A 25,196-nucleotide genomic window follows, 5' to 3' on the forward strand; every position below is an offset into this window, starting at 1 on the left:
CAGTGGCGGGAAGCTGTTAAATCTCAGCTTTAAACTATTAAGCTGGCCCTGGCCTGCAGCTCAGTTGGTTGGAGCACTGCCCCACAGACCGAAAGGTTGCAGGTTCGATTCCTGGTCAGGGCACATACCCAGGTTGTGGGTTTGACCCTGCCCCCCGTTGGGATGCGTATGAGATGGCAACCGATCCATATTTTCACACTGAAGGAGCAAGGGAGGGCGTGGGGTTCTCTAAGTTGAGTCTGAACTGGAGTCGGGAAGGGGGCTGGAGTAATACATGCCATGACCTCACTTTCCTCCTCCTCTCACATCTCTCGCCGTGGTCTCCTTCAGGCCAAAGTGGAAGGGAAGCCAGAGGAGAAGACAGCTGGGCCGTGGAGCCCAGAGAAGTCGGCCTCCTGGGCCACAAATCAGGGCAGAGAATGGTTGTGTGTGTGTGTGTGTCGGGGTCGGCGGGGACTGATAGGCACGCCTGCTCTTTCCCTCTCCATTCCTTCACCCTCTTCCTCTAATTTCACTGCCTGGGATGAAAGACACAGCAAAATAAAGTGAAAGATTTCTCTTTTAGCGTCCACATACCTTTTCTGTCTGCCTGGCATTTACAGGAGAAGAAAACCGAATGTAAGAATTTTTGTTTGCTTGCCGCCATGACTCTGGTGCCTAGAAGAGGGCCCCGCACACAGTAAATGTCCAGTACGTCTCAGCCGACCGAGCAAGTACACTCGCCTCTGCTCTGCCCGGCACCACCTGTACGTTCCCTCCTCTCATTTCCACGACAGTCCAGGCCAGCAGGCAGGACCACTGGGCACGGTCGTCTGGGTGGTGTGGGAGTGGGCGGGCTTTAAAATCTAGCACTCGGCCCTTCCTACCCACCCCCAAGCCTGGAGATCTGGCCCAGGGCATTGTCAACCCACAGCAAGGGACATGTTTTTGTCATTGGTCCATGTTTTTTATACTTTAATCACCTTACTGCTTTTTGCACCTAGCAAGTCTTTAAGTTTTATTATTTTTTTCTCTTTCACATATGAAGGAGCTGAATTTCTGAAAAGTAGAGGCTACAAGGATTAGACCCAATCTGTCCATTCACTAGGACCTGTGAAATGTGGAAGCAGGCACTGGCTTTCTGCACAGGGGAAATACTTCCAATGGCAGAAGCGGACGCTCACTGGTGGGCTGCCTGGTGGTTTTCAGGAAACCTTAGGTTCTGATTTCTGGGTCCGGATCTGGGTTCTTTGCCGCACAGGAAGGTGGGAGTGCTAATGACTTTGTCCTCTCCCAAAGGGCCCAGAAACTTTGCAGCCTGTCTGCATCCTGGTACAGCTGTGCTCTAGCACAACACAGTTAGTTACTCTGTGATGAAGAAAAACTCAGAGAACTAGGCTGATGGGAGATTTTCTAAGGCACACTTTGCACTTGAACTTAAGGATAAATGAACGTGGTCACAAAAGTAAGTTCCTTCCTTGCCTAAGTGGGAAATGAAGAAACTCTTATGTCGTGTCTTCGGTCCCCCGTCACCTGAACCCACTGAGACTGCAGAGCACTCTGACCGCCCCCATGTCCATTCGGGCCAGGAGGCCTGCCTGCCCCCTACACATCCGCTACCATCCATTACAAGTCAGCTGACTTAAAACATTCAAGGAAAAAGCAACACAAAACAAAACAAAGCAAAAACTCTGGCTTTATCTCTTTGGGGTTGATTTTTGCCAGAATAGCTAAAAACACAGAAAATATAAATATGAAAAATCCTCCCTGAAGCCTAAGAGGAATGTTAGCCTCCCAAAGTTAGCGTTTCCCCATAACAGAGACTGTCAAATACTATCCCATTAGCTGCCTCATAACATAAAGGAAAACTTGTGAATACAACAAATAGAATGAGTTTTTGTTTTAAAATGTATAACTGAGTTATTTTGCATGCATAACCCTTGAATAATTTAAATCATTGGCTTTTCTAGTGAAAAATCCGTATATTTATCTGTTACTGTTAGCCGTGATTAATGAACGCTTGATGTCAATCTTTCATCGGCGTCTTCCTACAGGCGTCCCCTCTCCTAGCCCAACTTATCTCTGCACCCTGCCTGGCAAGGGCTGTATCCCTCCTGCACAAACGCCTGTTATGGAGGAAACTAAACCCAGTACACAAGAGCTACGCATTCGAGGGCAGAGCTGAGCTGGATACAATGGCTGAGAGATGTGGCCAAAGGAGCCCAGAGCCCCAGGGAGCAGGCCATGGCCCCCTAGAGTGGGAAGGAGGCAACAGGACAGGCATGAGATGTGGCTCTGGAGCAGGCAGGTAGAGATGGGTGAGGAAAGCAGGCTCCCCGATTTGACCAGGGCGGCATGAAATGACAAGCTCCAGTGACTTTCAACAGAGTAGCAGAGTGGGGTGATACGAGGCGAGTGAGCTGGCAGGAACCTCAGGCAGAGGTGCAGATGACCAAGCAGAACGGCACCAGTGCCTGCAAGGTGCTCTCAGAACCAGCCGGCACAGCCACCTGGAGAGGGGGGCGTGGCACCACACAGGTGCAACTGCAGGCTGGCGCTGAGAACTGCTGCGGGCACCTGGGGGCTCAGGCTGATGACCCTGCTGCATCCAACAGACGAAGCCACCTAAAATTTCATCTGCTTTTACAATTGTGCGTGCATGTGTTTTAATTAAACAGTGAACTAAAGAGGCCTTTTGTTGAAGGCATAACGTACTCACAGTAGTTTCCAAATAAATGGTGTCACTCTTCAGGTAAGTCACTCCAAGGCTTGGGCCTAGTGCAGATGTTCATTGGGGCAGGGGACAGAGAGTGACTGCATCTAGATCAGATGAGAAACAAACAAAAATCAGTCGGCTAAATGAATAGGTGAAGGCGATCACTTGTTTTGATGGAGACAGAACAGTGGGACATGGGTGAGAGGTGGGATGTGCCCCCTTTGCACCAGAGGATGGAGAGTCAGGGAAGGGGGACCGGCGACGATGCTGTCCAGGCTCCGTTTTCAGCATTTCTACCTGACGGCTTGCATGGCGTGACAGCCTCAACAGCACCGCCGGTGCAGGCTGAATTGATTTTGTGGTACTGAGTCGGAAGCCGAGGTGGAGGTGAGGGTGGGGGACGTGGGAGCACCGTCCTTCAGCTTTGCCACAGCCCACTCTTTTCCCAGCGGTCCTGATTGCACTGCGGTCTCTCCGTCTGCAGCGCTCAGTTCTCACCTATTCTCCAGATGCCCACCGACAGGGCCATGCTTCCGAGCTCTTACCTTTTCTCCCCCCTTCACTACAAAGTCTCCATTTCCTCCATGTCCTCCGTGGCCTCCAACCTGTGGAGTGCAGCCGTAGGGGCTATAGAACTGACCGCCATCTGTCTCGGAGCCTCACACCCAGAGGCCTTGTCCCAGGCCTCGCCCCTTTGGCCATCCTTTCTTAAATGACCACTTGATTCCTGAAACTCTCCTCCCTTCACATTGCCATCCTGCATTATGCTGACTCTCCTCCTGCCTTCGGTTCTCTCTTCTGCCTCCCTCAATGGCTGGGCTCTCCCCTGTTCCTCAGTTTAGATATTCCTCAGGATTCTCTCCCCAGGCTTTGCCTACCCGCACCCGCCATGACTGTGACAATCACTTCTGCACACAGAACCCCTACACTGCTAGCTTTAGTTTTTGCTTGTCTGCAGAGCTCCAGACCCACATTCTAAATGACTGCCAGCAATTGGCTCATTCATTCATTCACTCGCTCAGTGTTTACATAGGCACCTGGAAGACGAATAAGACGGGGCCTCTAACTTTGAGAAGCCCATGTCTCCACTCTATACCATACAGACATTTCAAATGCAGAAAGTCTAAGACAGAATGTATTGCCTTCCCTTCAAAACATGCTCCTTTTCTAGCCTTCTCATTTCTTGCCATTGGTATCATCTTCAGCCAGTAACTTGGGTCTACAATTGAGGACTCATCTTTAACACCCCCTTTTCTCTTACCCCCCAAATGTCGTTGGCTGCCAAGTTCTGTGGTTTTTCCACTCAGTCTGTGCTTCCCGAGTCAGTACTTGCGTTCCACCCCGACACTGACGGAGCCTTTCGTCACCTGTTCCCAGGGTTCTGTCAGGCCCTCCCAACTGCCTTCACTTTCTTTATATGCTCCTTATCACCAGCTCATCCTTCATAATCAATACTACACTGCCTTTTCTAAAGTACCATTCTAAACATACTACTTCTTTGCTCTTTTGCTTACCTCTCAGTTTGGCATTCAAGGCCCCGGTGACAGAGCCCCAGTCTAACTTCCCACTCTCATCTCTACAGTCCGTGCTCCACGGCTGCCAAGTGCTCCTCGTTCCCACCACATGCCTGGACCTCCCTCCCCTTCCCAATGTCTCCATCCAGCTTTTTAAAGGGCCATCCACATGCCACCTCATTTATTAAGCATTAGCCGAAGGAAGGTTCCCTTCTGGAATCATTGAGCACTTACGCACTAAGCCTTTTGCACATTCTATAGACTCTGATACTTTTTTTTGTGTAGTTTATCTCCCCCCTCTAGAAGCGCCTTGAAGGCAGAAACAATGTTATTTCGAGTGCCCTGTGGTTGCGATGCCTTGCTCTCAGGTCGTGCAATCGGCTGATGTATGCCGAACCGAATTTAAAAGGAAAAAAAGATTCTTGCTTAGAGTCATGGAAACTGAGACTGAATTGGAAAGACCTTAAAGTTTACCTCCTCCACCCCCCTCATTTTTCAGATGAGATTAAGGGAACTGACTTACTCAACACTGACTCACTCAACACCATGCCTTGTTACTGGCTGAGCAATGATAGTTGATATAAAAAGTCTCAAGTGTCTAAATATGTCCTAGCGCTTGCTCAGCACCAATGGGCCCAGCAGACCATCAGCAAAGACCAGACAATAGAGAGTGAGGGTTTGGAATGCACCACCTGCAAGGATATACTAGGTTCCAAAAAATAAAAAACTTTGTTTCGTTAATTCACTTCAATAAACCAAACAAATAAATACCTGTTTATACTTAAATAATGCTTTAAAAATGAGGTAGATTTAAAAAAGCATAGAAGCAAACCTTTCTAAACATACCAGCAGAAACAATATGGCAACAGTGCAAATACCACTGGGGTGATAAACTCAGGATGAAAACCAGAATGAAGACATTTCTCAGGCTTCGGAAAAGCAGTGGGTTCGGCTGAGGTTCTGGGTGCGGACACGCTACAGTAATTCTCTGGTTAAACTCATTACCTGAGGGAAACAGGGGCTATTTGCAATTCTGCTATTGTGCCACATCAACACTTTCTTTTCAACCTAGCTTTGTCCAGTATTTGTAAGTTTAAATTTTTACTTACTTTTCCCTCATTATGTCACTAATTTACTCGTAGAAACACACAGATGACTGCTCCCACGTCTGTCTGATTTCCTTCCCTGTTCTCTTGTTGTAGAAGAAACATTAATTGTTTAATCTTATCTTTATCCTCAGACAGAATCATATTGTCTCACCAAAAGATGAGAAGCCGAACCAAATATATTGTGGGAATAATGTGTTTGGTTTGGCTTCTCTAGGTTACGAAAACTGACTTTTCCAGGAGACCTCAGCAGTTTCTCTTCGGCCACAGAAGTTCAGGCTTTAAATGTTACTCTTCGGTGCTACACGACTTCCTCTGCCTCCCAGGTGAGCACTTTACTCATCGTTACTCACCAGAGGAAAAACTTGGTCCTATGAATCATATCCTTTCAGCCAGTGTGGCGGAGCCATGCTATGCACTGAAATGTCCATTAACTCTCAACACCCCAGTAGTCACATAAACAGTAAACTGGGCTCAAGAGCTCTCCATCGTTCTTACCGAACCATCAGATGGCTGGGAAGGTTATCAGCACTTCCCCAGACAGAGCTGCCTCCTCTTCCTCCCTGCCCCCCGCCCCCCTGCGACTACAGTGAAATGATAAAGGAAATCACCGATCGATATGTCTAGTACATTGTAGTGAAAAACCTCCTAGAAGCATACAAATCCATTGTGTAATTAGATAAGTGTAGTACATTTTAAAATGCCTAACATTTGATTTAAATTGTGCATTTTATAATTAAATGGAGACATAATCTTTCCGTCCTCTCATCACCTCCTTTTCCTCAGTCTCGCAGCCTGCCCTTATGATCTCCCTTTCATTTTCTGGCAACTTGTCACCTGTCCCCTTCTCCTTCCCCCTCCTGTCTGAGCACACACCCGAGGGTCTATTAATCAGAAGTGCTGCATGGCAGGTCATGTTTTATTGCTTAAAGGGTGGTTCTCCTCTAAAAGGACTCGGTGAAATGACTTCATGAAGTTTCATATTTATTCTTTTTCAATGACTTCCATATTCAGTGTAGTCAGTTTTTAAGTCAAAAGACAATTTTGAGAGGATGCTGGGGCCTCACATCCTTCCCAGAACTGCTCCCTCTGCCTCTTACATCATCACTGTGGTAACGGATCTGCCCCCGAACCCAGCTAGAAGGCACTCGGAGGGGTCAGAGGCACAGGGGGGCTGTGGGCCATTTCCATTCCAGCCTGTTTTCCTGGTGACATCTCGGCAGCTCTGTCTGGGAAGCCCTGGGAGAGCAGAGCTGTTATATAACACGGTGCCACACACCACTGTCAGGGACTTTCTGCAGAGGTCTCACTGCAGGATGGCCCTTCCCGTCCTTTTGAAATCACACCAAACCATTGTGAAATGACCGATGGGGACTGCATGACTAAAGCTTACAGAAAGATAATAGTTATACTAATAATTGCCATTTATTAGGCTGGTAAATTTCATCAGGGATCGCACCAGGCATTTTTGTATGTGAACACATTCATTTAACCCTCACAGAAAGGCCGTCCCGCAGCTGTTACCACACCCGTTTTGCAGATGAGGAAAAGTGAGGCTCAGAGCTCAAGTAGCCTCTCCAAGATTAGAGGGCTGTGGACAGTGAAGTCAGAATTCAAACCCAGATTCCTCTGACTCTAAATCTGTGCTGCTCTCACTCTGTACCAACTGCCTCAACACAGCACGGGCACATTTCTAGTTCCCACTATGATCTCAGCACAGGAAAGAAGATGCTTATGCTGTTTCGGTGACAGTTCAGAGCCACTGAAAGAGCTGAGAGCATAGGCCTCAGGTGAAGAAACCCTTTATGGGGTTCTTGCAGAAATTATCAGTAAGTATAGCTTCCTCCTAGCTCCTTCTTTTCTAAAGATGAGAACAGTCTTCTCATCTATCTTACACCTGTCTTCTCAAACTCTAATGATCAAATGCATCATCCCGGAGTTCTGGTTCAGCATGTCTGGCATGGAGTCTGTGATTGTGCATTTCTAACGAGCTCCCAGGTGATGCTGATGACACTGGTCTGGGTACCACAGGTCTTACGTCTGACACTCGCCTTCCCACTGAGGGTTGTTGCTGAAGGAGCAGTTCAAGCTGCATAACTTGGCTAACAGCTCATAAGGCTCCACTGGCTTCTGATTCTGGGCCAGTGTGTCAGGTCATCAGGCATTAGACAGAATTCAAGGAGTTTCTGGCATAGAGAACATTATTAAAAATATCATTTCTTGGTCCCCTGGGGCTCTCCTCCCCCCCCCACTGGAAATTAAAATGATAATGTCTCTAACATGTAAAGTTTCTATTTTTTCCATTATTGTTATTTTTAACAATAATTATCTGGTAATAATTCAAATAACACCTTTCCTCTGAGAAATTCAATGAGCTTTACTAACCTTAATTGTCTAACAGCAATTCCCAGGTGTGGATAAAGCTGTCTCAAAGATCACAGTAAATTTAAAATTGTTCCACTTCCTTCCTCTCTTTGTCCCAAATGCAGTGAAGAATTAGTGGTGAGGGGATACTAATTGGCAAGGACCCACTAGCTCATAATTTAAGGCACAGGGAATTTTGTACAGCAAGGGTAAGTCCAAAAAATAATCAGCGGAGAGGTGGCTGTGGGGGAACAGAATGTTGGAGAGAGAAAGGAGGAAGGAAAGTTAAAAGGAGTAGGAATAGGAGTAGAAAAAAGAAAATAAAATCACAGAACCAGTGAGATGACCTTGGATGAGTCTTTTCACCTCTAGGTGGCTCAGCTTTTCCATCTGTAGGAAAAGGAGATGGATTTTATGATTTGTAAGGTCCCTTAAAAACTCTAATAGTCCCCTGAGAAGAAAGATGTGGGAATTAAGTAGCTCATCAACCTGTTAAAACCATTATACCTGTTAAAGAAATCTACTCGACTTCTAACTTTTGAACTAATTACCTAAAGTGAATTCCCAAGTCTACATCACTAACCCCTCTCTCTGGAAACTGGTGAGAAAACCATTTAGTGAAGAAGGAACCACAGGCATCACGGCCAGACAAACGACTCTGGAGCCCCAGCTTCAGCTTTCCAAGTCTACAATCAATCTTTTACTTACAAATTTTTTATCTCCTTAATGAACCACTAGTTAATACCCATGTCCAGAAGAAATACCTCTGATGGCTTGAAGGCCCCCAGATGGCCCTGCTAATAGAAGGTCCCACTGTTTGTTACACTACATCCATGTTAATTTTGTCTGTAGCGACTGCTTGATTCCTTTGATGATTCACAAACTCTGTTTATAAGACCTGCACATCCCAGGAGCCTTAGTGCTATCAGATGCAGTTGACTCTTGTTTTTATAATAAGAGATCTTTGGGGATTGGGTGAGACATGTACATGCATATATATATAATGCAAATATACATACGATGATGATTTTTCTGGTTTTATTGGATACCTGATGATGGGAACCCCTTCTTTAAGTCATTTGATGCTGGAATCTTCCTGTTCAGAAAAACCTGCTATGAGTTCTGGTTCTAGGGTCGTTTTCAACTCTGTAACGAGGATTCCAACATGAGCACAATTCATGGTGCAGTGTGTTACTGGTGTTTTATCACAGGTTTTACACCTTGCCCTGAGTATGTTTTCTGGGCTAATTATTGCTGTTCGTGCCTAAATGGTAAACCAGGTACCAAGAAACACTGAAATGGCATCATACTGGGGGCACACTGCCCCTGTCTCCAAAGTGAATATCACCTCCCTTTTCCTGCCTCACCACACTAACGTGACTGTCGTTAACTAAATGCTTGCTGTGGGGCAGCTCTCATGCCGGGCACTCTTCATACACTGTTTAACGTCATTTCTTATGGAGGTGAGAATTGTATTTTAATTTTGTAGATGAGGAAGCTAGTGCTTAGGAAAGGTAAAGTTATAGTATTTGCCATAGATCATGAAGCCAGAGAGAAGCAAAGTGGGGTTCAAAAGACAGGTTTTAGTTATAATGCTCTATGTCCTAACCTACATGTAGCTTGTGATCACTAAACTGCTGATCTCCAGCCCTCATTCTACTTCTATTCATGTGAGGTCCTCAACAGGGGCTTAGCTTAGCTTCCCCTTCATGATCCTCTAATGGGTTCTTGAACCTGTTTTCATCCTTCTCCAAAACCTTCTACACTTCATTTCTGTTTTCCCTCTCTACTTTGATTGATACATCAATCCCATTATCTCTTTTTTAAAAACAGAGCTTTACCTCCATCTTCTCCAGCTACTTCTTAGCCCCAATTCTTACTCCAATTTACTCTTCCAGGACCTCACATTCGACCTTAAGTGTTCCAGCCCCAGTTTGAGAACACCTTTTCCTTAATGCCTAAGGAATCTACTCTTTCCACCTGGTCCACCAGTAGGCCCCTGGTGGCTTCACTAGGATGTCTTTGTCCAGTCTGACTTAACCCCCTAATCAACCGTATTAACACTGGTCTCAATAACCCTCTGAATTTCCTTTTCCCTGACCTTTTCTCTCTATATAGGACCTCTTCTTATTTTCTTCAACCCTTAATCCACATCAAAACTTCCCATTCCCTCCTCTCAGTAAAAAACCCTACACATACATGCAACCTGTACTCTCCTTCCTGCTTGGTGTTGTTCAGAAGTACGCGCCTACAGTAGTTTGTTTCTTATTATGTCCTACTTTACCAAATTCCATTCTCCATTCTCTTTTCAGCTGATGACCTTCCCTCCTGTGTTAGTAAGGGGATCTTGACCAGCCAGTGTGGTAAAGTCACTGGCTCTCATCTCCTTCTCCAATCTCTCTAAATTTTCATCATTTTGTTTCTTCGAGATACACTGCACCTTTTCCCACATTCTCTACCTATCTTGGAGGTTACCTCTGTACTTCTGATCTCTATCCTTCCCTTTGGGTCCATCCAAGATAGCCTCTTCTCTGCAGTGGACGGCATATCCATTCATAATAGTACCAGATTACTTGTCACAACAGAGTGTTTTGCCCTGCTTTTAGCTCCCACCCTTCTAAGTCTTTCCGGGTGGTATATCTCACCGTGAGTTCTACAGAACATACTAGAACATCAAGATACATCTCAGAAAAAGATCCTTGGTTAAACAAATATAGGAAATGCTGCATATTCTATATCCCTCTTGCAAACTCATAACGCACATAAGGATATTAAAGGTGCTGAAGACCCCAGCGTTGTCCAAACCTAATGGATTACAGACCTCTCCCCCATATCCCCACCCTTTTTAGTGGGAACTTATTTTTTTTTATTTAATAATTTTTAGAGAGAAAGAGGACAGGAAGGAGAGAGAAAGAGAGAGAAAAAGACAGACAGACACACATAGATTTCTTGTTCGACTTATCTATGCATTCATTGGTTGATTCTTGTTTGTGCCCTGACTGGAGACTGAACCTGAACTCTCGGCATATTTGGATGAGCTGCCTGGCCAGGGCTGGAACACTGAATAACCTTAGAATGTACTCAGAAGAAGATGCTTTAATGCATTTCTCCTGGTTCCAAACTCTTTAGCCTGGGTATGTAAAATCTATGTCAAGTAAGCCCTTTCAGACTTCCTTCCTATCAATACTCCACTTGGTCCAAAACAGTTAACTTATAAAGCACATTTGTATCTCTGAGCCCCTGAGCACACCATTTTGGCTGTTGGAACGTGATTTACACCTTTATTTCATCCAGGCCTTTCCCCTCCTTTAGGCCCATATTAAATCATGTGTTCCTCATGAAACTTTTTCTTATGAAAATGGCTTCGGCCCATATCGACTTTTGCCCCTCATTTAGCATTTAGATAAATTGCTATAGTTCAACGCCTGTTTCCTATATCATCGGTGAGACTGTAAATTATCTGGGATGTGGAACTTATTCTATAAATTTCAGAAACCGCAGCACCGAGCGCAGCCCTTTGTGCACGGCATGGGGTTATAACCACGCTGATGGTCGCCACAGGCGGGATGGATGACACTGGGACCTGGGAGAGCAGAAGCTGATTTCGGCAGCTACTGGCACAGTTTAGCAGGGTGCAGGCCTGGGTGGTCTGCACCACCACCCTGTTGGGAAGAAGCACCGCCCACCGTCACTGTCACCACCTCCACAAGGGATAGCACAGTGCTTCGCAGAGATAAAGGCTAGGCCGAGAAGAGCAGAGGCAGCTCTGTTCCCAGGTACAAGTAAGAATTTGCACTAGCTGACATTAAATGGGGAGAAGCGTAAAATAACCAAGGAACATCAAAGGACCCATGAAAGAAACCACTGGAATAAATGCCTGTCTAATGGTGAGATTACCATTTGTGATCATTAAATCGTGGTAACCTTATGAAAGAGAAAAGGCTGTTTCCCCCACGAAGAAGTCAGGGGCAATCAGGTGCAAGGATCCACTGCTTACAGCTGTGCCTGGTGTATGCAGAATACGGCAACAACTCACAGGGTGCCCACCTACCTTCCTGTCACATTCCAACCTCTTCTCTCTGGGTTGGTACAGAGCAAGGGGTGTCAAAGTCATTTTCACCGGGGGCCACATCAGCCTTGATGTTGCCTTCAAAGGGCCAAGTGTAATTTTAGGGCTGTATAAATGTAACTACTCCTTAACTAGGGGTAAGGAGCCCGGCACTGCCGCCAGGTAGGAACAAGGTGCCAGGCGGATAAAACAAGGGGGAGGGCCGGATTCGGCCTGTGGGCCTTGTTTGCCCCCTGCGTCCTAGAGACACCTGACGCTGGAGAGGCTGAGGCAGCGTGGCTGCCACTGGCACAAACCGTAACCACCAAGCAGTGAACTCCATCTTTCCCACGAAGCCCTGTCACTGCCGCATCGGTAGTGCTCACACGGGCACACAGTGGGCGTATGTCTCAGGCGAGTGTGCCACATCCAGATAGTGAGGAGCTTTGTGTTTTTCAGACTAGATGTTGTCCGAAGTTGGGACTTAATCTTTCCTAATAATGAATTTGCACTGAGGCTGGAACTGGAAATTTGTTCCCGCGGTGCCTAGTCAGGGAGTGTTATTATGTGAGAGAGCGGAGTGTAGCCTTGCTTCCTTAAAACTACTGCAATAAATGATTTTCATGTGTAAGCAGAAGAGAAAATGCATTTCATTAAAAAGTATAGTCTCTGAAGTATTTTGCTACCTTCCTGGATAAAAACTGGTACTCAAACAAAGGATTTAATTAAAAACTAGTTATAAATGAGAGTGCTTGTGTTTATTTTCAAATAGGTTTAAACTATACTATATAACACGTGAAAATAGTAAGATCATGCTACAAATTCTGTGATAGATAATTCTGTGTTGGTCCCTGGTTAAAATTCCTAACAATGCAGTATTTAGTAGTAGTAGTAGCAGTAGCAGTAACCAATATATAAGTATTTTTAAAACTGGAATTTTTATTAGGGGGAGTTGGGGTGAGTAAGGCTAAATGGCTTAGATATTTTTCTGTCATGCTTCTGTTTAGAGTTGCTTTTCTAGACAATTTGCATGTTTAGGCATGAAAATGAAGGGTGGCCTAGCTTTTGGATGTGCTGTCGCCCACGGGTCAAGGGTGCTGTTTTCTGAGAGCCAGGGCACTTTCTGCAGGGAAATATCTTAGTTTCTTCTTTTTATAGTAAAAACAGAGAGTTTACTCTTGTGTTCTGGGTGGAGTCGGAGATCGCTCCATCTCTGCTGCGTGTCACCCACGGAGGAGACAGGCGGACACTACTGCAATGATTTACACCGATTTAGACACACTGAAGGCTGTGTGGTCATTTCACAGACACCTTCTAAAAATGAGTCCTCCCATCATGAGTTACACAGATGAGAAGATTGAGGTGGGGAAGGGAGTTTTCAGTTGCCCGGCTTATGAGCAGAGGAACTTAATCTAAAACCAGTTTTCAGTAGAAAATCCTGCCCCCCCCCCCAATGTCATGGCTGCCAAGAAGCTTTGAAGCAAACCTTAGAAGTGGAGCACTAGATGGAGAATCACAAGATCTGCATTGTCTTCCTGGATCTGATAAGAATTAGCCGTATAACTGCTGTCAAGTCACTGAGTTTTCTCAGCCCTATAAAATCATGGGCAAGGAGTCAATAAATGACATAATTGCCATCGTGCTGCACAACCTCTCACCTGTAACTCAGTGTTGGTTAATGATGTGTGCTCTGCCTATCTCATGAAGTCATGAGGCTAAAACAAGCTGGTACACGTGAAAGTGCTTTGCATTCTGTGAAGTGCTAAATCAATGAAGTCTCAAGAATGACTACCGGAAGAAGGAGAAAAGAGTTCCCTGTGTGTGGGAGCTGACAGCCAGTCCACTTCCATTCAGGTTTTGGGAGAAGCTGTAATAAAGCACTGGCACCAGCTCAAATCCCACTCCATCCTCTCCTCTTCCAGCGGTGCTGCAGAGCATCACTTGAGCAAAGTTAGTTGCGTGGCTGAGCCAAACACTCAAGTTCCAGCCTTTCTGAGTAGAAGCTACAGAGAATTCTGAGCCACAGTGGAGGTGACCAATACTGTTCCTCCAGGTACGTCTGAAACGCTGGGGAGGCTGGGGAGGGAGATCGGACATCCCTGCCCCCGAGGCCCAGTTTTCTTGTGCACACAGCTTCGGCCCGCATGATTTCACCTGGCAGCCCCAGGAGACAGAAAAGACCCAGAACGTGGAGGAGCCTCCTCTCCTGATAACCTAAGTGCTCTGATTGAAAGGCAGAGGGTATCAGCAGAACGGCTGTACCGAGTCGGCATTGATTTCTCCAGCCTTTGTCTGCGTCTGGTTTCTGTCTCGTTTGGAGGTGGTTACTGTTACTACAAGCAGCATGAATCATGTCTCTGTTAAAAAACAGAGCTCCAATTGTCTTACATAACCCCTGGTAACTGAACGTCTAATAATAGCAAGCCATTTACAGGTAGGGAGTCTGTCTTCCTCCCAGACACACACAGACGCAGACGCACACTACTCCCCATGCCTCGCAGTAAAGCGAGACAGACGGAGGAGGCAGAGGGAGAAGGGGCCGGCCGGCACGATTGATTTCTGTTTGGATTTTAAAATACATTGAATAATCATGCATCGCATGGCCTGATGACCGATATGTTTAACTGAGTTAGTTTAATAAACTGTAGAAAACAAACGCTCTTCTTCAAAGTATCTGAAATATCAAGGAACCCCAAACACACCAGACAGACGTGTTCTCTAACACACTACTAATATATAAAAACCCCAAAGACGGAAAGGGAGGCGCAGGGGGTTGGGAGTGGAGTGGAAGTTTCATTAGACTGGCTACCAGCTTGCACCAACAAGGCATACTTTTCAAAGGACTTCTTCCTCCTCTCCTTTTTGTGTGACCAGAGACGGCGATTCTGAAGGTTTTTGGCTACGGTCATTGCATAAAATTCCAGCAAGTGAAAAGAAACTGAAAACACGGCTGTGAAGTCCCACTCTGCAGGCTATGCAGTGTTAAGCACTGTCATCTGAGCCACTTTCTTTGGTAGAGAGAACCCTGCACCTGAATACTTGTACTTTTCCCGTGAGCATAACCTCTGCCTTGTAAGACACGGTGAGGTCTTTTCAGACATGATCCCCACTCAGCCACCTGTTAAGGTGATTACCAAAGAGCAAAATAATAGGACGGGCTGAAAAAATGACTCCAAAATTATGAAGAAAAGTTTTTCTTTAAATCACTAATTTGGTTAAGAAGAAAAAATACGTCCTAGCTGGCAAGTTAAAGGTGCGTGAGGAAAACACTAACAGAAATTTGTCACATCCGGGTCTCCAGTCCCTCACTAAGAACCATGGCTGCAGGCTCTGTGTTTTGACTGTGCATTCCCAGGAGCCCAGGAGCCCGAGACCCCATGTAAACTGGACAGAGGGAGGACTTTGTGGAAAGTCACTGATGGAGGCCACACACTGCCACTCATTTGGGCTAGGACCACAGCAGGAAAACTTGCTTCTCGGCTTTGATTGTTTGACAACATGAAACAGTGAAGGAGGCTGCTTCAGCGAAGAATGTCGTAGGACAAAGTCCCTTTGAAGACCAGCACCTGGGCTACTCTGCATGTTCTACAGTTGTTTAAAAATAGAGAAAGGCATATGGATATACTTATACGTCAAGATGATTGTGAGTTCCCTCAAAATAGGATTTATGCTGCCTCTTTCCTTTTGGAATGTTCTCCAAATCAGTAAGCAAAAGACTTTTGAATAGAAGAAGCAAAAAAGAGATGAAGAGAAAGAATAAAAAGGAAGAGAAGAGAGAGGAAGAGGAAGGGAAGTTGCTCGTGTTCCATTATCCCTACCCGCAAACCTGGCTGGAGTTGATCACAAAACCTCCACAACTGCCCTCTGGTGGTTTTTGCTCTAAGCCATATGGACATGGTTTCTGGAGGAGAGGAGTTTGGGCTTTTCCTCACAAACATCTCAATGCAGAACAACAGGGATTTCGATCACTAAATCACCCCGCAGAACAAGAGGACCACAGTGGTGGGATGTGGCTGGACTCTTCTGCTTATCTCATTTGCTTTGTGAATTAAATTGTTCTTAGAGTTGGAATGCTGATGGACTCAATGTTTTGATAAAAACAGCCATGAGATAACAGCTTTCTTCACAAAAGGCTCTTTTCTCTAACTCCTGTGAATGTGTTGCTGAGTGGTTCCTGCTTCTGGAAAAGTGGGAAATTGGCCTCCTCTCCTTCTCTTGGCCTCAAAAACCAGGCTTGCTATGCACCTTGGGGTGACTACATGCACCTGAAAGTTCAGGGCACTATGGCAGCTAGTTCCTTCACAGTGCTGTGTTTGGTACCTGAGCAAGGACTTGGTGGGCCAGACACATTTAGAATGAAAACTGGGTTACTGCATTATCTTCCACTGCCACAGTAAGTATTTCTGGGTTTCTGCTGACAAGTAGATCATAATAACCATGTGTGGTGCAACAAACCACACGACACTGTATCAGAAGCTTATAGTCAATTTTCAAATGAAACAGAGCCTTTTTTTGAAAAGGAGAAAGGGTGGGCGCTTTTTCCATCCTTTCAGTAAGCGTTTACCAAGTGCCTACTGTCAGTGATGGCCTCTCACTTTGCAACAGGGAGCTGGCCTGTGCCAGACTCTCACCACGTTCTCCCTCTTCTACCACAGGACGGAATGCCGGGAAGACACCAAGCGCAGCTTTGTTTTGCACCCAGCAGGCAATCGGTGTAACAGAGGGAACTGGAGATGCTGATGGCGGTGGGGACGACTTCTTCTTCCCCAGGCACAGCAGTTTAAGAGCGTCTCCGGCACAGTGCGAGAGGTTAAACGAGCAGATCTGGTCTGACCTGTTCACGCATTCCAACAAATGTCTGGGACTCTGGAAACCTTAAAAACCGCAACAGTATGATCATGCCATTTTTATAGGAATGATAGGATCCCGGTGAAAAATAGGCATATATGCTTATCTTGTGAGCTTCTCAGTATTTGTATATTAGAATACTCAGAATGCTTGTGAGAACCCATCTTAATTTTGGTGTCATTTATAATCATCTGACAGTTTACCATTGTAAAAAAACTTGAATCCAAAGCAATTCATTGAGGAGCTTGTTGACAATCAAGATACGCAAAGCAACGTTGGTGGGATGAGGCAAAGTTTGAGTTCTCAGAAGTGATTATGGGGAAACTGAAGGCATGACAGTGGGGTGTGGGTGGACGGTGTTTGACTGTAAGTCAGGAGACCAGCGTCCCCAGCTGCATTTGCCAACTGCTGCGTGACATCACAAGTCATTAGACTTTCAAGTCTCACTGTTCTCACAGGTCAAATGGGAATGTTGGATTGGATGGTCTCTAAGAGTCTTTCCAGTTATAACATTCAATGAGTGTAAATAAGACAGGTGACAAAGTAACCCCGCGCCCTGCCCCCAGCTCAGCTCGTTTTGGTACATACATTGCCTTCTCCTGATCTGCCTGTGTGGTTTGCATCGGGTTTTAGGCTTCTGGGTTCTAGAAGTCACATAGTAAATGTGCAAGTCATTTTTCCTTCCATACATGGGAAAATAATAGGAGACTAATCCTCACTTTCTTCCTATGCCAGTGTCACTGTTCCCGTCAGACTTCCACGAGGAAGACAAAAACATGGCCGTTCTGGCACCGACAAGGATCCTTCCTGGTCCTCTCGGAGCCCTTACTCATGCAATCCTATCTGACGGGGTGACTTCTGTATTTACATCCTGGCTCTTTTTCCTCTTCCAACTCATTTGTGAAATCCCTGGTAAGCATAAAGCTGGAAAAACAAAACAAATAAAACGAAACAGCTCTGTTTGAATAATTTACTTCAGCTAAGGCAGTATATGAAGACATTCTAACACTTGTGAAAAAATAAAGCTTTTAAAAATTCTTCTGTTGCTTACCAAAGACGAAAGAAAATGTTATAGCAGTAATAGTTTAATATACTGTTACTGTTTTTCATTTTTAAAGAAAATGATACTTATTAGATTTACAGTCTGGTGTGGGTATTTCTCCCAATATTTCTCAGGCCACCACATCCTCAAAGCCAAGAAAGCTCACGCTTGCTGAGCTACCTGCACACAGACAAAAGTGCCCTGAGGAGCACCCAGTACCCGGACCTCACATCACATCCCGACCAGACACTCCAGGTACTGGTGACATGCTCTTTCCATCTTTGTCCTGTTTCTTTGCTGGTTTAATTCCCTTCACCTAGAATGCTCTTTGTTTACCTCCCTTTACTGCGTGAAATCCCTCCTATCTTTCAAGACCCACCTAGGTCAAACCCTGTATCCAAGAAGCTACTTATACTTAGGTTGACCTCACTTGAGACCCAGCAATAATTTCACAGCAATAACTAGCCCTTGTGATAATGGGAGACAATGAAAAACACTCATCCAGAAAGTGCTTAGGGAACACCAGAGAAAAAGATCATTAGGAGTTGCAGCATCCTCATAAAAGGACAAACATGCGAGCATTTGAAGCAAGCCCCATATAGAAACTGTGGTGCCTAAGAGAAAAGTCATAGACCTGTAAAGAAAAGTTGCTGTCCTGCCCCGATTGGCATGGCTCAGGTGGTTGGTGTCATCCCACAAGCTCAATTCCCGGGCAGGGCAGAAGCCTGGATTGCGGGTTCAGTCCCCAACTGGGACACCCTGTGAGAGGCAACTGATGGATGTTTCTCTCTCTCTTTCTTCCTCCCTTCCTCTCTCTCTAAAAATAGGTACATAAAATCTTTTTTAAAAAGGTGTAGCCTTGTATGAAAGAGATAGAAATAGCCTGACTTTTTTTTAAATAATGGGAAAAATAGCCTTTCTCAAAAGGAGTTAAAACATTGGATACAACAACAAAGTATCATAAAATTTTTCTTAATTATGAAGCTAAAACCCCCATATTTTAACAGAAAGGGGGCACAGCTAACAAGGGCAATGACAGAGGTGTGCACAGAGATCTGAGTGTCTGTCCCCAGCACCCCTCGGTCTGATGGCTGTGACGTGCGTTACAATAAACTCTGACAGTCCCTAGCTGGGTTTACGTGATGAGCTGTGATATATCCTGATAGGAAAAGACAGAATGAAACTCAGAAATGCTGGATGTGTTATATATGTATATGATTTTATTTATGTGTATATTTTTATATCTATATATACAAACATATATATTTGTATGATGTTTGGCAACCTCACTCATGGTATTCCTGTGAAGTAGGCATGTGGCAAACATAATTAGCCCATTAAACAGATGGTACGGCTCTGGCATATCTCACTATATTCTAAAATGGTGAGCTGTGAGCAGGGACTGAAGACAGTGTGCAGTTTGATGTACGGTTAACTGCGAATCTCTGTGAGTCGCTTCTTTCCTAAAGACAATCTGGGTAGGCTACATTTGGCTGAGAGCTGGGGATGGTTTGGGAAGCTTTAAAAATATACAAGGGGATAACTTTTCACTTTCATTCAGATATAGTATCTTCATTTTTACTTACTAGAGGCTTTTTTTTGAAAAACAGTTTTTTATCTTAACTCATCTGTGTTCCAGCAAACTCCCAAATTACCGAGCACATTAAAAACAAACAAACAGACAAACAGAGCGCGCGCGTGCGCACACACACACACACACACACACACACACACACCTACATGCCAAGTAGAAACACTGGGTACGTGTGTTTTTTTAAAAAAAAGTGCACTACTGAAAAGGACAACGTCGGAGAGAGGTTCAGTGCCGTGCACACAAACACAAAGCAGCACTGTGCCCGGATGTGCGAGGAAGCGTGTGATGAACTTTTACTCAGCTGGAGTATGTGGCGCGGCACTGCCACTGCACGGTACAGCCGGTGCAGAGGGCCTGTGATTACATAGTCTAGCCCACTTCTTTGTCAGTTGAAATAAGAGCTAGCAGAAGTGAAAGGGTTACTCAAAGTTAAGACTTGAATTCACAAATGTATTTGAACTGGCTTCAAGAAGACATAAAACATCAATACATCTGGAGAATAGAACTTGCAATCGACTGTTCTTTACCATCTGGTCTCAAGAACATTTTCTGCTTGGAAGTTGCATAAGCAATGAAAAAACACACTAACAACTTCCTGTAGCATGCTTTTGGTCACTTATAATGACGCATTACAAAGTAAACAGTAAACCAGCTAAATATGAGCACTGTGCCTCACTCCAGATGATAACATATGTAACTAAGATCAGTGACAGAGAATATCTTTATTTTAGGAAATCTGGGCTTAAAAATATTCAAGAATAAATATCCTTCCTTTTAAGGGGTTTGTTTGAGTAGTTTCGGATAGATTTTGTAACGTCACTACAAAACCATTTCTCATTTATTCTAAATTATTAAAAGAATAACAAAAAAGCTACACTGGGAAATGAAATGTCCTATATATTTTTTAATTACATAAACTTGCCTCATTAAGCAATAAAACATATTTTATGTTGTTTTTAAATAGAAAACGTTTATGTATCCCTGTTTTCTTAAACGGAGTATGCTTATCTCACTTTTTTCCTCCTACAATGCAGGGTCACCCTTGTGAATACTCAATGCTCCAGCTTCTCAGTAACGTACTTTTACTTCTCTTGAAAGTTGGCCTCGCCCCTCACCGCTCAGTCCAATGGCCACAGGCTGAGCTGCAGGCCACTCTCACTGTCACAGCTCACTGGTGGCCCTGCTGTTGTGAGCCATCTCCTTCCAGCCCTTCATTCTAGCTATATTTTCTAGTCTGCTTTGGGTTGGAATGTCAGATAAATGAGTGTTATAGAGACGATATTGCTTGACAGAGGAGTTTGGTCAGAGACTCTGGGACACTCATTTGGATGTTCTAAGGTCTTCATTGTTTTTCATTTACTTCTTTGTTCAGGGTTGTAATTCAGAAGTCTGAACTGCCAGAAATCAGACTTCGAGGTATTATTGTGTAACACAGAGCGAGACATTCACGCTCTTTCATTGCAAGGATTCTTATTTTCAAAGGGGTTGCCCAGAAATCCATTCCTGATTACTAACAGGTCTCTGATCCACTGCATTTCACTCCCTTGATTTCTGCAGACAGTGTACTACCATGATACGGTGAGAAGTAAAGAAATAGCACATTTTTTTTAAGATGAGGTAAGAATCTTGGTAATTGACTTTATCATAGGAACAGAAGCAAAAGCACGTAGTCAAGATAAAAAATTTCTCTGCATTTCTAATTTTTTTCTAGATTTTGAAGAGGACTCTGGCATTACCAGACATTGGAAAAACATAAAACATTGTGAAGCTTTTTATATTGCTTAGAAAATGACATCTTATCTTTTCTCCCCCCCCCCAAGGAGAAATCAGTATAATTCACAATCTGTGATAGGATATGGATTATGTTGAAATGTACTTTTTCCCTGCTTCTGAAAAGAAGGCTGCGAAGCAAACTAAGAGTGGTAAGATTTTTGGGAGAAGGAGAATCACGTGTGACCTACAGGAGGGAAAAGAGCCTTTTAGTATAACTTTAAAATACACACATCTGATAAGCTACGGACAATTCTTGAAGTCAGTGCTCAAGGAACTTGTTCACACTTTGAAATCTCAGTCTGGACTATACAAAATATTCCTCAAATCATACTTTCAGCTAAACTCAGATCAGTTGCCTCTTTCTGTGAAAAACTGGGAAAGTTTTACAAAATTAATATCTTTGCTTCCTCAAGTTATATTTTTACTTGTTTAATTTATTTGTTAATATTTGCAATGTGTTTGTATGATGAAAACTTCCATGTAAGAGTTAGGTTTACTAGTTATAAATTATTTCTGGATAAAGAGAGCTTGCAAGAAACTGTTAATTTTATAGTAGCTAAGGTTAGGCAGATGAAAGCAGAAGTTCCGGCATGAACTGGTTTTTTACCAGTTTCCACAACAGCATCTGAGTACATGGTTAATGAGTTCTGAAATTCATTCACAACACTGCTAATCTTTCAGGAATCTCATAACCTTGCCTGACCTTTCCATAATCATGAGAGAAAAACCTTGATGAAATTAGAACCCGTCATCTTGTCCTCCCTTTCTTTTAGTTACTCACTTCCTTTTTTCTTTTTTGGGATTGGAACAATGAAACCCCTCCATGTTTTTAAATTCCATAGAAGACTAACGATTGAATAATTTTCTCACATCTCTCTTTGCACTTTCGCAGTCTGGTTGCATTGATTCGTGTCTGGTGAGTAGACATTTCCTTTGTTGGTTACAAATCAATGCCACCGAACAAACCTGATAGCACATTCCTACCTCACCCCCCACCTCTGCAATTTGAAAAACAAAGCACAGTTTTCATTTAAAAATTAATTTTGTTTGTTGGTGATACACTAAAAGAGAAAGCCCCAGCATTACAAAAACAAATTCACGGGAAAAGCAGCTCCTCCCAAACTGGTGCCCGCTTCGTACACACCACGGAAAGCGAGAAGTGCCTAGTGGGAGAGCAGCGCTCCCGGACAGCCCCTCCTGCTGAGCTCTGTTAACCCAATTAAGGTCCTCGCCTTTATACAGCACGAGGCTGCCCAAAGCAACACACTGTAATGACACAGTCAGATACGATTTTGTGGCAGGACAAAAAACGGCAAAAAAGCTGAATGTATTTGCTTTTATTCAAATCTTCTAAGATGGGGGCATAAGGGAAGATTTTTTTTCTTAACAGGAGAAGAGCACAAGCTTTCTTATGTGAATGTGAAAACTCAGCTCTGTAGACACCCTGGTGCTTTCCCCTAAGTAGATAAGCATGGAAAAAAAGCACTAAAAAGTACTATCCTCAGTCTGAATGCACTGCCTACACTTAGCTACAGGTGGGAAGCAAGCAGGCAAGATTTGATTTACCTAGATTAAAAGAGCAATTTTCTCTCTTCTTTTTTTTTCCCCTTTGAAAAATAGCCAATCGATTCTGGCCTAGCTATTGCTGACTGTACCAAGTCCATTTTCATATACCACTGATTCGATGGCATGTTCACGGCTGAAGGTGCTGTGGCCGGAACACGCAGCAGCTGTGAAGGAACAGGGTCGGGAGGCCAAAGGCCGCAGCTCCAGACAAGCCTGGGCCTCGCCTGACGCTCGGAGCCCTGGGGAGGGAAGCCGTGGACGGGCACGTCACCAGTGGGCTGCCGGGAGCACGTTTCAGACTCAAAGTGGCTGTGCTGTAATTCTCAGAGTTTGAAGCCTGGAATTCATTTAAGCTTTTTAATTTTTACTTTAAGAATTAAAGAAAAAAATCAAAGTCCTTTGGTTTAAAAAATAAGATGAGAATAGGGGAAATACTGTGTTCTAAATTGCAATGACATCTGAAATGAAGATGGGAACCAGCCTATTTGAGTGTGAGAAAGTTAAATTTTCCTAAGTTACAGAGTTACAGTCATCTACCAAAAGGGGATCTAGTTGTTTAGAGACCTTGGTTGCTGCAACTGCAGGAAACAAAACAAAACAAGAGGCAAAGACAGAATGCAGGACTTTGATACAGGGTGAGATACGTTTGGAGTCATCGGGCAGGTCCCCAGGAAAGTGAGATCTCCACCAGTTCTGGGAAACAAGCATCTCCGTTGTTAGGAAAAAGCACAACATTAACTGAAGCCTACGTGGCTGGAAAAAAAGACTTGGGGGGAACCTGCTCGGGCCACTCAGACCCAACATCCACAACGTTTCTTCAGAAAAAGGCAAAGGCCACGTGACAGGCAAGGCTGCGGTTCGAGGACCTGAGGACCTGGGTCTGGACATCAGTGAAATCCATTTTTAAAGAGTAATCCTAATTTTTCCCTTCGCCTACTGCTTCCTCTCTCCCCCTTTTCCCTCTCCCATTATTGTTTACTTAATTAGAATCCTGGCCTTAATGGGGACGGAACTGTATCCAGAGGTACTATTAAGATAAGAAATTTCAGGAAGAAAGATTTAATGAGGGGTTTAGGAGTTTTTGGAAGACGGATAGAAAATTATTGCAAGAGAAATGAAGGAAAAACTAAGAAGCTAAAAACCAGAATCAGCGCGATGGCTGTAGACTAGCTTCTGAGACACAGATGGTCTGCATCCTCCACAGCAAAAACAAACAGGAAGTACCAGGGCCAGAGCCCCCTCTCCCTCCACCACTCGTAAACTGGAGAAAACTGAAATGTGTTTAGATCAAAAAGTTTTCCTTCAAATACTGGAAAGTGACCAAAGTAAAAGAAATAAGAGAGAGCTAATCGAGCAGGTAAAACGCCAACGGGTCACCACATTTTGGGGGAGGCAGAGAAGTTGGGGATTAAACACGCACCATTTGGAGAAAAGTCAGGCTCTTCAGCCAACCAACTGTAAATGTAGCAGACAGGTGGCGAATCTGAAGTCTGGAAGAGAGGAAGAACTTCATTTTGGGCAGTCCATTTTCTGGGGAAGGGGTGGAGGACCCCTAGGCCAACGACTACTCTTGGGGTGCAGAGGGAGACAGGTGGCTTAGAAGTGGCAGGGAGAGAATAGATTAGGGAGTCGTCTGGGGGCACACGGAGTCAGACAGGGTTTCAGGATGGGTGACAACAAGCTCTCAGTTTTGACACATAAAAATGTCACTGAATTGATGGCTACATACAGGGTTAAAAACACTAAATGCTCTTCTGGTCCCAAATCTGAATGACAAAGTACTGCCTAGAGCAGCAAGCATGTAATCACCAAACATCAAAAATCCACAAAATGGGGGTTCAGGGCAAGAGAGGAGGTGCATGAATGCACTGGCTGTCTCCTTTCCCACACCCCTCAACAGCTCAGAGCTTGGGCAGGGTAATCGCCAGTAAAGACTTACAAGCCCCCCCACAGAGATAAGCTACCCCAGGCCCTGCTGTGACTCAGCGCAGCAATGAGGACAGTTTTCATGTTCCAAAACCAATTGGACAGTAAGGAGTGTCTGTAAGAATAAAAAGGGGTGGGAGTGGAGGATGGAAATAAAAGCAAAAAAAAAAAAAAAAAAGTGTCCTTGTTGAAAGTTTTAAATTACAGGCTCAGTAAAAAACTGGCATTCCACCACATCCGGTCTAGTTACCAAATGGAAAAATAGGGTCATTAACATGTTTATTTGAATTACATTAGTCCTTCTCTTTCATATTTAATTTATTCTGTTAGGAAAAAAACACAGCACTCTGCATGCTGGTGAAAGGCAGGAGTGTAATAGATCAGGGAGCTGAAATGCAATGATCTTTACCCATTATCCCCCCTGCTAAGGCTTTTCAGAATTTACTGGGATCATTCAGGGATTCTGCCCCATCAGAAAGAGGGGAAGAGTACAGAGACATGTAAGGCACATACACCACTGAGCTATTAAAATAATATTGAAGCACATTTAAATTAATGTGTGGGAGTGGGGCTTTAATATGGAAAGGAAATTCAGGAAGAGAAAAGGTTGGGATAAGTGACCTCCTTTCTGGACTGTCTGTCCACACACACAGTGGGCGCTCTCCACTGTCCACATGGCGAGGACACTGCAGAAGACAGGGAAATCTCTGTATTATTGGA

General features: G+C 44.4%; 1 protein-coding gene across 3 annotated transcripts in view; it reads right to left on the reverse strand.

Moving 5' to 3' along the window:
- The window catches only part of ZBTB20 (zinc finger and BTB domain containing 20), a 158,868-nt gene that overhangs the window by 79,120 nt on the left and 54,552 nt on the right, over positions 1-25,196 (reverse strand). For all 3 annotated transcript variants that reach the window (XM_053663147.1, XM_053663146.1, XM_037136862.2), the window contains exon 2: positions 2,699-2,799. The gene's annotated coding sequence lies outside the window, so the exon portion shown is untranslated. The remainder of the gene's footprint in view (positions 1-2,698; positions 2,800-25,196) is intronic.

This window comes from Artibeus jamaicensis, unplaced genomic scaffold (assembly GCF_021234435.1).
Source record: "Artibeus jamaicensis isolate MK-2021 breed Jamaican fruit bat unplaced genomic scaffold, CSHL_Jam_final contig_3126, whole genome shotgun sequence".
Lineage (NCBI taxonomy): Eukaryota > Metazoa > Chordata > Mammalia > Chiroptera > Phyllostomidae > Artibeus > Artibeus jamaicensis.